The sequence below is a fragment of the Pelodiscus sinensis genome, chromosome 1 (genome assembly GCF_052426305.1).
Source record: "Pelodiscus sinensis isolate ZL-2025 chromosome 1, ASM5242630v1, whole genome shotgun sequence".
NCBI classification, from domain to species: Eukaryota; Metazoa; Chordata; order Testudines; family Trionychidae; genus Pelodiscus; species Pelodiscus sinensis.
Window position 1 is genome coordinate 500,156 of NC_143052.1, and position 14,411 is coordinate 514,566.

At 49.9% G+C, this 14,411-nt stretch overlaps 1 long non-coding RNA gene across 1 annotated transcript in view; it reads left to right on the forward strand.

The window, feature by feature from the left end:
* LOC142825985 (uncharacterized) overlaps positions 1-7,951 on the forward strand; it is a 32,026-nt gene extending 24,075 nt beyond the window's left edge. Inside the window, exon 3 of the long non-coding RNA XR_016349351.1 lies at positions 7,733-7,951. This is a non-coding gene — a long non-coding RNA (uncharacterized LOC142825985). The remainder of the gene's footprint in view (positions 1-7,732) is intronic.
* Positions 7,952-14,411: the final 6,460 nt, after the last annotated feature.

A 14,411-nucleotide genomic window follows, 5' to 3' on the forward strand; every position in this document is an offset into this window, starting at 1 on the left:
AGAAGAATAAGACCCTGTGGTTCATTCAAGAATCTGTTCCAAAGCTGGAGCCACAAACCCATGGAACCATGAAACTCTCTCGATGCGTTGGGCTAAAGCTTTCTCCAGAATGGGATCAGTGGTCAACTGACCGGCAGTGGCTCAAAAGCACAAGTGCCAACCAGGCTGTGAGGGACCAGGGTGCAAACCCCAGCTAGGTTGTGAGTTCCATACTTCCATTTCACCAACCAGTCATAGGAAGTGAGGGTTGGAAGAGACCTCGGGAGGTCATCAATTCCAACCCTGCTCAATGTATATGGCCTCGTTCATCTTGGCACACAATTGACTTTTGAGGATATGAAGAAACGGATAGTGCAGCTTTTAGAATGATTAGAAAAGCCAGTCCTGGACAAATTGCATCCAGTGCAACACACAAGTTTTCCTGATGTCAGTGGCAAAGCTTGATGATAGCTGTCAGGCTGGAGATTTGTGCCTTATTAGCACTTCTTTGTTGGCAATTTTATCTCACCAAGTGATGCCTGGAATGGATCTCGGGCACCACAGATGGAAGCTATTGAGTCTCTTTTCTTGCCTACTACATGAGCTTTGTGTCTCGCTGACATAAAGGAGGATGCTGACAGGCTTTATAAACCAAGATCACAGTCTTTGTCATAAGCTTTTTGTTCTTCAATGCTCATTTGTGAGACAAACAAAATTGGTGGCTGCCTTCCCAATACCTCTCTCCAGCTCCTCACCCAAGGACAAATTCTTGTTAATAGTAGCTCCCAGGTAGCAACATGAATCCTCGGTTTGAAGATTGGTATCTATGAGTTAATGGAAGACTGGCATTCTGTGCTTGTCCTGTGATTACTGTCTTTATCACATTAATGGTGAGTGAGAATGTTTGACGTGCATCTTGGAGGTGATTTATGAGCTCTTGTACATTACCTTTACTGTGAGAGACAAGAGCAGCAGCATCGGCCTCTCTCTGAGCAACTTTTCACAGCTTTTCACAACTTAGTCCATGTCCAGTCTAGCAACGTTGAATGCTTGCCATAAGATTGCATGTGATGATAAACATATCTATATTTTAAATGCAAAAGTACTGAGATGAGTATTCCAAACAGTGTGGGTGCCAAAATACATCGTTGTTTTACGATGCATTTTATCTCAAAACTTTCAGAGGAGTTTCCTTTGCATTGGACTGTGCTTTGCATATCCAAGTGGAAAGAATTTATTATGCAGAAGAGCTTTGAAGGCATCTAATTTTGTACAGATTGGATCTACGAACCACATTACACACTTTGGTCAGGTCAATGAAGGCAACAAAGGCTGAGTCTACATTGGCATGATTTTCATAGAATCATAGAATCATAGAATAATAGGACTGGAAGGGACCTCGAGAGGTCATCGAGTCCAGCCCCCCGCCCTCAAGGCAGGACCAAGCTCCATCTACACCATCCCTGACAGATGTCTATCTAACCTGTTCTTAAATAGCTCCAGAGAGGGAGATTCCACCACCTCCCTTGGCAATTTATTCCAATATTTGACCACCCTGACAGTTAGGAATTTTTTCCTAATGTCCAATCTAAACCTCCCCTGCTGCACTTTAAGCCCATTACTCCTTATCCTGTCCTCAGAAACCAAGAGGAACAAATTTTCTCCTTCCTCTTTGTAACACCCTTTTAGATATTTGAAAACCGCTATCATGTCCCCCCTTAATCTTCTTTTTTCCAAACTAAACAAGCCCAGTTCATGAAGCCTGGCTTCATAGGTCATGTTTTCTAGACCTTTAATCATTCTTGTCGCTCTTCTCTGTACTCTTTCCAATTTCTCCACATCTTTCTTGAAATGTGGCGCCCAGAACTGGACATAGTACTCCAGCTGAGGCCTAACTAGTGCAGAGTAGAGCGGCAGAATGACTTCACGAGTTTTGCTTACAACATACCTGTTGATACAACCTAGAATCATATTTGCTTTTTTTGCAACAGCGTCACACTGTTGACTCATATTCAACTTGTGGTCCACTATGACCCCTAGATCCCTTTCCGCCATGCTCCTTCCTAGACAGTCGCTTCCCATCTTGCATGTATGGAACTGATTGTTCCTTCCTAAGTGGAGCACTTTGCATTTCTCTTTATTAAACCTCATCCTGTTTACCTCTGACCATTTCTCTAACTTGCTAAGGTCATTTTGAATTATGTCCCTATCCTCCAAAGAAGTTGCAACCCCACCCAGTTTGGTATCATCTGCAAACTTAATAAGCGTACTCTCTATCCCAATATCTACATCATTGATGAAGATATTGAACAGGACGGGTCCCAAAACAGACCCTTGCGGAACTCCATTTGTTATCCCTTTCCAGCAGGATTTAGCACCGTTAACAACAACTCTCTGACTACGGTTATCCAGCCAATTATGCACCCACCTTATCGTGGCCCTATCTAAGTTATATTTGCCTAGTTTATCAATAAGAATATCATGCGAGACCGTATCAAATGCCTTACTAAAGTCTAGGTATATGACATCCACCGCTTCTCCCTTATCCACAAGGCTCGTTATCCTATCAAAGAAAGCTATCAGATTAGTTTGGCATGACTTGTTCTTCACAAACCCATGCTGGCTATTCCCTATCACTTTATTACCTTCCAAGTGTTTGCATATGATTTCCTTAATTACCTGCTCCATTATCTTCCCTGGGACAGACATTAAACTGACCGGTCTGTAGTTTCCTGGGTTGTTCTTATTCCCCTTTTTATAGATGCGCAAAAACATGCTGCCTGTCTACACTGGTGGGGAGTTCTTGCGCAAGAACACTGACGTTCTAATGTGTAAAATCAGTGCTTCTTGCGCAAGAACTATGATGCTCCCACTCAGGAAAAAGCCCTCTTGCACAACCATTCTTGCACAAGAGGCCAGTGTAGACAGGCAACATGAATTTCTTGCACAAGAAAGCCCGATGGCTAAAATGGCCATCTGAGCTTTCTTGCGCAAGAGAGCATCTACACTGGCATGGATGCTTTGCGCAAAAGCACATCTTTTGCACAAAAGCACATGCCAGTGTAGACGCTCTTTTGTGCAAATACTTTAACGCAAAAACTCTTGCGTTAAAAGTATTTACACAAATCTTGCCAATGTAGACGTAGCCACAGTGTTTTCACTGTTCTCTACTTTTCTCATAGGCATTGGGGGACAGGCAAATCCTTGCCTACAGACAACTCACTAACCTCAAACAAATTCTTTCCAGCAACCATGCAGCACTCCTCCATCACACTCATCCAGGAACCCACCCCTGCAATCAACTCGTGTCAACTTCTATACAAGCTATATCACAGGACCTAAACCACCAACATTGGAGGCTCATTTAACTGCACATCCACTAATGTGATCTATGCCATCAAATGCCAGCAATGCCCCTCTGCCCTGTATATTGGCCAAACTGGACAGTCTCTATGGGAAAGAATTAATGGACACAAATCTGAAAAGGCAACACACAGAAACCCAGAAACACTTAAAAAACAACAAATAGCCTTGCAGCATCTTATAGATAACAGAACATGTCGATGGGATCATGAGCTTTTGTGGGCACAACCCACTTCTTCAGATGAAACCTGTTGGGGAACATTTCAACTTGCCTGGGCACTCATTAATGGATCTCAAAGTCACCACATTGTTTCAGGCCAATTCCACAAGCCAATTCTACAGGCCAATTCTAGGACTGGAAGGGACCTCGAGAGGGACCTCATGGCAGGACACAGCACTGTCTAGACCATCCCTGATAGACATTTCTCTAACCTACTCTTAAATATCTCCACAGATGGAGATTCCACAACCTCCCTGGGCAATTTATTATGAAAAAAGACTGGATGGCCTGCTACACTCCACGTCCTAATGACAAAAAAAAATCAAATAATGGGTACTTTCCCTGTAACCTGGGAAATTCACACACACTCCTGGGTGTCTCCAGGAGGCAATACTTCCCCTCCCACAAGCACAGAGTCTGAGCATAGAAAAGAAACTTAATAGAAGAGAGAGAGAAGTAACGTGGCATTAATGTGGGAAAACACCACACACAGAGTTCATAACCAAACCACGAGGAAAGATCCCAGCTCAGGTAGGTTGAGCAACGTCCTTTGCCTCTCAGGCTCACAAGTCCAGCAATGTAAGTGTCCTAGTCATATGCCCAACCCATCTCTGCATCCCACTCAGAGTTGCTGCTCCTTGTCCAGGGCAGGCCAGAGCTCAGAGGTGCTTAGTAGAATTCACCTCCCATCCTGAGTGTGTGGGCAAGGGAGTAGGAGGCACCTCACCCACTCCACCAGTCACTCGCCATCCACCAGCTCTCTGCTCTCTGGTGCTTCTTTGCTGGCAGCCTACTGGGTGCTTGCCAACTGCTTGCTCCTGCCAGCTGTCCTACTGGCCGCCTGCTGGCCACCCCTGCCAGTCACTCCTGCCGGCCAGCTGCTCCCACCAGCTGCTGCTCCTGCTGGCCATCCTTGTGATGGATTTGGCTCTAGGCCAAACCTAGTGATTTCAGCTCTCGGCCCACAACACTGTCCAGACAAAAGATTCCAGCACCCACTGGAATGACATTTTAAAATAATAAAGAGCCTCCTCATGGAGTCTGTTTTAGTTCTATCATTAGAACAGGGGTGGGAAGATAAACAAGTTGAACCAGTCTTACAGCTCACACCTGGAAGATATGTAGCCTGCTGGTTCAGAGCTCTGTTCTTCCCCCCAACTGACTTCACAGAGTTTGGAAGAGAAAGCCTTGTCCATCTGAGAAGGCAATGTCTCTCCTTTGAACTGAGTTAAACACAGTCTGATTTTCTGCATTCCTAATAACTGCAAGCAACGATGGTCCTATTTGACAATTCCCACATTTAGGGTTAACATGGTTTGTGACCCCACAACAGAGCCAAATTGGTTAAAATAGGCAAAATACCATTCTAACAATTGAATATCTATCAGGCCTAAGCAACTAGGTGAACTGTATTTGCACAAGCACAGCCAGGAGTTCTTTCCCATTCCAGCTAGTTGCAATGTAAGCACTGGTTCAGAAGCTTCTTACACAAGCTTAATGTGTCCTTTAGTGCTAACCCAGAGGATCTTTTGCTTATACCTGTGATCGTTTGTTACCTTTGTGGTGCAGTCTCAGAGCTGTGGGAACTGCTGTGCCCTGTTATTGCCCAGTCAGACAGCAGGTGGCACCCCCCACCCACACTGAGCTACCTGAGTGCAAACAGCGGACCCCAGCCAATTTCCAAGCTCTCCAGGAAATGTTTAATCTATAAGGCAACACCTCCTCCCTTCTTCCCCCACTTCTCCTTCCTGAGCAAGCTGAACCCTTCCATACCAACATTCCAATCATGTGTATTATCCCACCAAGTCTGTGATACCAACGATGTCATAGTTGTATTTATTTGTTAGCACTTCCAGTTCTTCCTGCTTATTACCCGCACTTCTTGCATTTCTATAGAGGTATCTAAGATCCTGATTTGATCTTGCCTCCCAGTTCTGCCTTGTTCCTCCTTTCTCTCTGCTATTATAGCCCACAATCCTGCCCATTTCCAACCCATCTCCCAGGTCTCTATGTTCTTCACTTACCCATGGGCTTTGGTCACCTGCCCCCGTCGAACCTAGTTTATAGTCCTCCTCACTAGGTTAGTCAGTCTGTATCCAAATATAGTCTTCCTCTTCCTCAAAAGGTGAACGCCATCCCTGCCTAGCAGTCCTTCCTGAAATAGCATCCCGTGGTTGAGGAAGCCAAAGCCCTCCTGGCGACACCATCTTCACAGCCAGGCATTCATCTCCAGGATGCACCTGTCTCTGCCCAGGCCCCTACCTTTGACAGGAAGGATCGAAGAGAATACCACCTGCGCTCCAAACTCCTTCACCCGTACTCCGAGCCCTGTAGTCATTCTTGATCCGTTCAGTGTCACACCTCACAGTATCATTAGTACCCACATGGATGAGTAGTGTGCGATAGTAGTCAGAGGGCCGGATAATCCTCGACAATGCCTTCATAACATCTCGGATACGGCCCCCTGGCAGGCAGCATACCTCCCGAGATAATATGTCAGGGCGACAGATTGGGCGCCTCTGACCCCCTCAGAAGGGAATCTCTGATCACCACTACCCTACGTTTCCTATTCGCAGTGCTGGCAGCAGACCTCCCAGCCTTGGGGGTACGAGGCTTCTCCTCCTCTGCTGTAGGGGGTGATTCCTTATCTCCTGTATCAAGAAGAGCCTCAGCCCTTTCCTCAGGGTATTGTGGCCCAACGGCATAAGTTCATATGCAAGTCCTTTATAATCAGAGTAATACAGCCCGGCAGCCTAAGTCTATAGGCAAGTCCCTGCTACTCAGGATAATACAGCCCAACACCATAAGTCCATATGCAGGGAAAACTCCCCCACACGGGGGAGGGGGTAAGAGGACCCAGGCCCCCCCATGCCACTGGGTCCCAGCCCAGGGCCCTGTTGGCAGTGGCTCCGTTCACTGCTCACTCAGCAGGGAATCCTGCCACAACACGCTGAGCACTCAGGGAGCGATTCCCCACCCTGGGCTACTTCCTACCGCTACCTGGAAGACGTCTTCTCCATATTTTCTCCCTCGTTCCGCAGCTTCTCTGGTAACCTCCCTCAGCTTGGCTGCCGTGGCCTGGTCCAACAGCACTTTCCCCCTGGAGCTCCTTCAGCGCCTCCTTCCCCTTCAGCAGACAGCCCAGACTGAGCGGCTCCAGAAGCTTTTATCCACAGTCTTCTGTTGGAGCATGCCGAGTAGGGCTGTGGGGGGGGGGCCTTCTCAGCCAGCTGGGCCAAGGCAACTCCAGTGCAGAGCTGATACACCCCATCACAGTATCCCACAGTGCCGTGTTTTGGGAAGGCAGAGCTGATAGCTGTGCATCTTGGGATCCTCCTCAGCTCTCCCTCAGCTGCTGGGAGCAGCATCATGAGTAGCTCTGTGAGCTCTCGGTGCTGAGGATATCAAAGCAGCACAGCAGGCTGTCCCGTGTCCTCTGCAGCAGCAGCCTGCCTGATGCTGGGTTTCTAGTACAGGGCAGAACTGGAGCAGTCCAGAGATTTGTGCTTTCTTTGGTCCCTAAACAGCTGAGTGAGCTGTCAGACACTTCCCAGAGCTTTGAAAGGGGAAGGGCGCAGGCCTGCAGGGCAGCAGAGATCAAAACACTGAGCGGAGCCATCAGGGTAGGCATTGCGGGATACTGTTGGAAGCCAGTTCTATGGACAAAACAAAAGCAGAGTCCACACTGCGTCTTTGTCAACAGTAAAGGGAGGGGAAAAGAAAAAATCTCTTGTGGGGGGGGGAGTGTTTCCCAACAAAAGTTGCATTGCAGCGTGTACGCTTTCACTGGTTTGTCACCAACAGGCAGGTTTTGATAACAAAACTTTGTAGTGTGGACAAAGCCCTAGTGGATGTCATCCAGGATGTGGAAACCTGTGGATATAAAGCAGATATCTGCACATTTGCAGGAGCCTAGATGCAAAATTTGTATCTACATCCACATCCACAAAAATGAGCCGTGGATACTCACGTCCACAGATGTGGATATCACGGATTCTCAGGGTTCTATTAATGTTGCACTCCGTCCATCTGGTGAAATTAATGCAGGCGGAGCCTCACCAGCATTCCATAAAGTCTAAACACTAAACTTGCTCTTACATTTCTAATACTTGCTTTAACAATTTTAAATGTCTCAGCAAGCCAGACTGATTCCAGCCATGTGTTTGTCAGGGTTCCACTGAGACAGGGAGACCATGGCCTGAGCTGGTACCTATCTGCCAGCATCACCGCATCCAGGTTGGATTGGGGAACCTCCAGAGCTAGAGAATCCACACATCCAAACGGTGCAGTGTGTCTTCTTTTGAATGTTTCTTGTTTCTCATCATAGGATAAGCTCAGGTTTGTTTCCTAAGCTTTGCTTTCCATAAAACGATATAGACTGGCATTAAATGTCATCCCATCCATTAATTCTTTATCAGCTTATACCCATAATAGCCTTTCCATGATTTGGCTTGAATAATTAATACCAGGCTAACCAGCCCATGGGCAAAATGTCATCCTGTTTGCCCTCTATGAACACTGGTACCTTAGCTCTCTTCCAGTCTTCTGGAACTGCCCTGGTATAAGGGGAGCCGAGCTACATGGGTCCATGGCCAGGACTGGATTTTAACGCTTCCTATTAGACCTTGGGTGCCACCTAGGCTCCGGGGCGAGGCCAAAAATTAGAAGTTCAGTGTGTGGGAGGGGGCTATGAAGTGAGACAAGGGGGTGGGTGCAGGAGTAAATGAGGGCTCCAGCTGTGGGTGTGGGTTTTGCAATGGGGCTGAAACATTTGGGGTGCAGGAGAGGGCTCCAGGCTGGGGCTAAGAGGTTTGGAGTGCAGAAGAGTGGAGAGTGGGGTCTAGGGGGAGCTAAGATGCTGGAGCGGGCACTGGGTTGGGAGTTAAGTGAATAAGAAGCACATGAGATCTTTTTAGGGGGAAAAGGCACCGCATTTATTGAGAATGTAATACAGAAATCAGCACATGTGCATGAGCGCACACACACACACACGCACACACACACACACTCACTCCTGCCAACAGTGTTACAGTTACCAGTGCCCAGTTTGGCTGGATGTGAGCAGGCAGCCAGGTTTTGTCAGTCGCGATGCTCCAAGGCCGCTGCTTGGTGGGTTGTGCCCAGAGAACGGCTGCAAAGTGGCCCACCCCTGGAGACTCTGGGTTTTGCAGTCATGTCCAATCAGTCACATGTGCACGCATGTTTATCTTGGGGTTGTTTTTCTGTTCGTTGGACATTTGTGCTTTCAGGGAGTTGCCCCAAGTGGGTTTCAGCTTCTCTGTCCATTCCCAAGGATTAGGGGCACTAGCTTCACCCCCGGGGTCGTCAATCTGCTCTCATCATGACCGGAGAGTTTATGTGACCTTCCAACACCTCCAGGATCCCGGAGGCACATCTGAGCCTAGAAACAACCTTTGAAGGTATCTAGTTAGCAGGGGCATTCTTCACTCAGACCAAAACAATAGCACTACAAAGTACAGCTCTCTTTGTAACTGCAAATCACAGAGTTCTGCAACATCAGTTGCTTACATCAGCAACCCTTTGCCATATGGTATCAGTAATCAATCCATCGCTCACCTCCATCAGCAAACCCTATAACATATGGCAACCATACTCAGTCACCAGAACCGCTCTGATCCTTTCCTGCCTCGACATCCCTGACAGACACAGACATGATGCATCTTTACCAATGGCGCTGAGGCCACTGCTCTCCGCAGGTCAGAGAGGATGGCTGGCAGGGGACAGCGAACCTAACATACAGCAAACATTGCAGCCTCTAACATTACCTAATACTGGCATTTAATATTTACAGATGCAGGGTCTGGGAAGGAATTAGCAACTCAGCGTGCGGGAGGGGGCTAAGGGCTGAGAGGGGGAAGGGGACTGGGGTGCAGGGTGTTTACTTGGGACAGCTCCCATTTGGTGGCAGCGGGGGGCAAACAAGTGGCTCCATGTGGCTCACCCTGCCCTGCACTCTCTAAAGCAGCGCCCATTGCAGCTCCTATTGGCTGCCATTCCTGGCCAATGGAAGCTGCAGAGACTGAGCCTCTAGGCAAGGGCGGAGCAGGGACGGAGCTTTCTGGTGCACATGGTGACGCAGCTGCAGCTGGGGGCAGAAGAACAGCAGCCTGCAGGCCTGGATTAAGAAAGACTTTAGGAATTGTGGGTGGCAGTGCCTGCAAGTGCAGGGTAGTGCAGGCCACCTGTTCCCCCCAGCAAATGGGAGCTGTCCCAAGTAAGTGCTCCACACCCCAATCCCTGCCCCATCTCCAGCCCTGAGCCTCCTCCCACATCCTCATTTCCTAACTCTCTCCCACCCCAGTCCAGAGCCTACTCCAGAACCCCTAGTTCCCTCCTAGAGCCCAACCCGGCCTCTTGCCCTGAGCCCCCTCCTGCACTCCTAATGCCTCATCCATAGCCCCACCCCCACATTTGGAGCCTTACCCCTTGCCACGCCTACCCTCCTGCCTCAACCCACACCCCCTCTCGCACAGTGAGCCTCTCATTTTTGGCCCCACCCAAGAACTTAAGGAGCTCCACAAAATCTAATAGGCCTGGGCCCCCTCAGCCTTAGCAGTATGCTGAGCTGCCTCCATCTACCACCAGGAAGGGCTGGACAGGAACACAGGGACTTTAGTGGCTCTAGCCCAGTGCCCTGTCTGCCCACAGTGGCCAATGCCCGATGCTGCAGAGGGAGTGATCATCAAGTGATCCCTCCTCTGTTACCCATTCCCAGCTTCTGACAAACAGAGGCTAGGGACACCATCCCTCCCCATCCTGGCTAATAGACATTGATGGACCTAACCTCCATGAATCTATCTACTCTAGAATTTACTCTGTTTAAGTCCTAGTCTTCACAACATCCTCTGGCAAGGAGTTCCATAGATTGACTGTGCACTGTTTGAAGAAAAACTTTCTTTTGTTTGTTTTAAACCTTTACCTAATCATTTCATTTGGTGATCCTTAGTGCTTATGTTATGGAAACAAGAAAATAACTTTTCCTTATTCACTTTCTCTATGCCAGTCATAATTTTATAGACCTCTATCATATCCCCACATAGTCTGCTCTTTTCTAAGTCCCAGTCTTTTTAATCTCTCTTCATATGGCACCCGTTCCAAACCCCAAATCATTTTTGTTGCTCTTTTCTGAACCTTTTCCAATGCCAATACATCTTTTTTGAGATGAGGCGACCACATCTGCACACAGTAGTCAAGCTGTGGGTGTACCGTAGATTTCTAGAGAGGCAGTAAGCTATTCTCTCTTATTTTCTGTTTGTTAAATGACTTCTAACATTCTGTTTGCTTTTTCGACTGCCACTGCCCACTGAGTGGATGTTTTCAGAAAACTATCCACAATGACTCCAAGATCTCTCTCTTGAGTGGTTATAGCTAAATTAATCCCCATCGTTTTGTATGTATAGTTGGGATTATCTTTCCAATGTGCATTACTTTGTATTTATCAACATTTAAATTAATTTGCCATTTTGTTGCCCAATCACCTAGTTTTAAACTCATTTAGGACTCTTGAATATGAATTATCCACGTCAGTTGATTAAAAAATGTTTATAGCTAAGTATACCACTCCCCTCCTGAGCACTGAGTTGGTGTACAGCAAAGACTTCGGTTAAAAGGGGAAAGAGATGCAGAATTGATTTGAGAAAACACCACACCCAGGGTTGGATTAACTTTTCTGGGGGCTCTGGGCTATTCGAGTTTGTGTCCCCCGCCCCCGCCCCAGACTTCAGAGTGGGGCCAAACATGAGGGGTTCAGAGTGAAGGAGGGGGTTGCAGGCTGGGGCAGAAGGGTGTGTGCAGGAGGGAGAGAAGGGTCTGCTGAAGGCATGGGCTCTGGTGTGAGGCTGTGGATGAGGCATTTGGGGGTCCAGGAGGGGGCTTGGATGGGAGTTAGGGTGGGGAAGTGAGCTCAGGGCTGGGAGACAGGGCTGGGGCAGGAGTTACCAGCTCTGCTGTGAATGGGAGCTAGGACCCTGGACAGGGGAGCTGAGGTTGATCTGAGGAGCCCTGTCCAAGCCCGGAGCAATGGCCAGAAGCTGCTGCTCACAGTCCGCTGGACTTGGAGCTCACAGGGAGCCACGGCAGCTGCTGTTGGGTTGCCCTGGAGCCAGGGCACAGACGTTGCCAGGCACGGAGCTGACTGAGCCGGGCTGTGGTCCTGGCGCCAAGTGCTGCCACCACCTGGAAGTTTGGGAGTGTGCTTGAGGGGGAGGGGACAGCGACAGGACATAAATAGGAGGAGGGGCCATGGCCAGGATGTTACTGGGGGAGGGGACAGAGACAGGCTGTTAATAGGGGGAGGGGACAGGATGTTAATGGGGGAGGGGACAATGACAGGATATTAATGGGGGAGGGGACAGAGACAGGCTGTTAATAGGGGGAGGGGACAGGATGCTAATGGGGGAGGGGACAGAGACACTGTTAAAATGGGAAGGGGACAGTGACAGGATGTTAATGGGGGAGGGGACAGAGACAGGCTGTTAATAGGGGGAGGGGACGGGATATTAATGGGGGAGGGGACAGAGACAGGCTGTTAATGGGGGAGGGGACAGAGACAGGCTGTTAATAGGGGGAGGGGACGGGATATTAATGGGGGAGGGGACAGAGACAGGCTGTTAATAGGGGGAGGGGACAGGATGCTAATGGGGGAGGGGACAGAGACAGGCTGTTAATGGGGGAGGGGACAGGATGCTAATGGAGGAGGGGACTGGGACAGGCTGTTCATAGGGGGAGGGGACAGGATGCTAATGGAGGAGGGGACTGGGACAGGCTGTTAAAAGGGGAAGGGGACAGTGACAGGCTGTTCATAGGGGGAGGGGACAGCGACAGGATGCTAATGGAGGAGGGGACTGGGACAGGCTGTTAAAAGGGGAAGGGGACAGTGACAGGCTGTTCATAGGGGGAGAGGACAGCGACAGGATGCTAATGGAGGAGGGGACTGGGACAGGCTGTTAAAAGGGGAAGGGGACAGTGACAGGCTGTTCATAGGGGGAGGGGACAGCGACAGGATGCTAATGGCTTGCCAGAGGCTGAGTACAGACAAAGTGGCCTTATCCTTTAACCAGGAGCCCGAGCTACCGGCCTCTGGGTATCCCGGCTCCCAGCTCTTGAGGGGCTGTGACGATCCCGAGTGAGAATTGCGCTGCCCTTGTGGCCGAAGGGCTGTGCTGGACCAAGAGAGCGCTGGACCCAGTGTCTAGAGGCTCACACGCACCCACACACATGTCTATCACACCGACATTACATACGAGCGGCCAAAGGCCCGTCCAGCCCAGTGTCCTGTCGGCTGACTGGCCAGTGCCAGGGAACAGAGCAGGGAATCCTCCCCTGATCCCACCCCTGCCGTGCACACTCAGGGTGGGGTGGTGGGCGCCAGTGTAAAGGGCAGCTGGTTAAGTCTCATTTACTGCTGCAAGCTGCATGTGTCAATTGATGTGCCCCTGCTGATGTCACTGGGTTGTGACATTCAGCAGGTCCTTTATCATAGAGGAGCCAGCTCCATCCCTAGGCAGCCTGTGCCGCCGCTCCCAGGGTGGGCAGAACTTGAACCTTCCCCGCGCGTTCCCCAGGCCAATGCCCCACCCCCTAGTCCACACTAGAACCTCCCTATGCCCCGCGTCTGTCCTTCCTAATGCAGGAGCCAGGTCTATCCCTGGGGCAGCCAGGGTAGGCTGCTTGGCCACTGCCTGAGTGGTGCAGGATCTAGCCCAGCGCATGCCCTATCTCCTAAGCCACGCCTGAACACCACCCACCTCTCTATCTTAGGCAGATTCCTTGTCCTGGCTGCCAAATATGGGAGCCAGGTCCGTTCCTGGGCAGCTAGTGTTGGCTGTCCTGCTGCTCCCAGCATGGGGAGGACTTGAACCCACACCCCTGGGCTCCCCAGGCAAATGCTCCATCCCTGAGTCCACTCCAGAGCGCATCCTACAGCCCTTAGCCTGCCTTCCTATTGCGAGAGCCAGGTCCATCCCGGGATGCCATATCACGGTTCCCGGGATGCTAATCCAAGAGTGCCCGGGGTTGGGATCGGTACTTTGGTGTTACCCCATTGCCTAGATCAATTGTTACCCTGGAGGCTCCCAGGCCAGACCAGGGACTGTGCAGGTCCAGCCAGGCAGAGGCACCATTAGGATTCACGCCCTTGCCAAGGAGAAGGGCTACAGCGCGGGAGGGGAGGAAGAGGGTCCCACGTAGCCACAATCAGCACGGGGCTACCAGGGATCTGCTGTGCTGTCAACAACATCGCAGGGGAGCGTTGTCTGCTCCTGAGTAACCAGAGAGGACAGGGTGGTTTTAGAGAGCTGGTTGGAATTGTCCTCTGCCTCTCGATTCACGATCACTGTGTACCAGGTCAGGGAATAACTCAGCTGTATCTGCCACAATGAGGTCCGAAGCAGAGGCACAGTCCTTGCGATGTTAGAAAGTTTAGTGATACTTTCGAGAAACTCCAATGCTGTTTTATATCTGGCTGCACGAGGCCTCCAGCCTGTCTCAAATGCAGGTGCCCATAACACCACAACAGGTTTCCCCCACATATTACAGACGGGTGCCCGAGAAGCGACTGTTCTCTGCTGCAGAAGCCAGTCACCTGTAACAGACCCCCACGGGTCACTCACAGCAAGAACACTGATCCCTTCGAGAGCCTGTGATTTGACTTACCAATGGTGTTTGTAATGCAGAATGTCACCTTCCCCCACCCTGTCCTGCAGACACAGCTTATAACCAGAGTTTAACATTCCACTCAGGCATCCTCCTTCCGTGTTTCAGCAGGGCCTGTTACATCCAATTTCTCTGCAATGGCGAGAATGTCTAGTTCCACTTGCTTATGACCCTA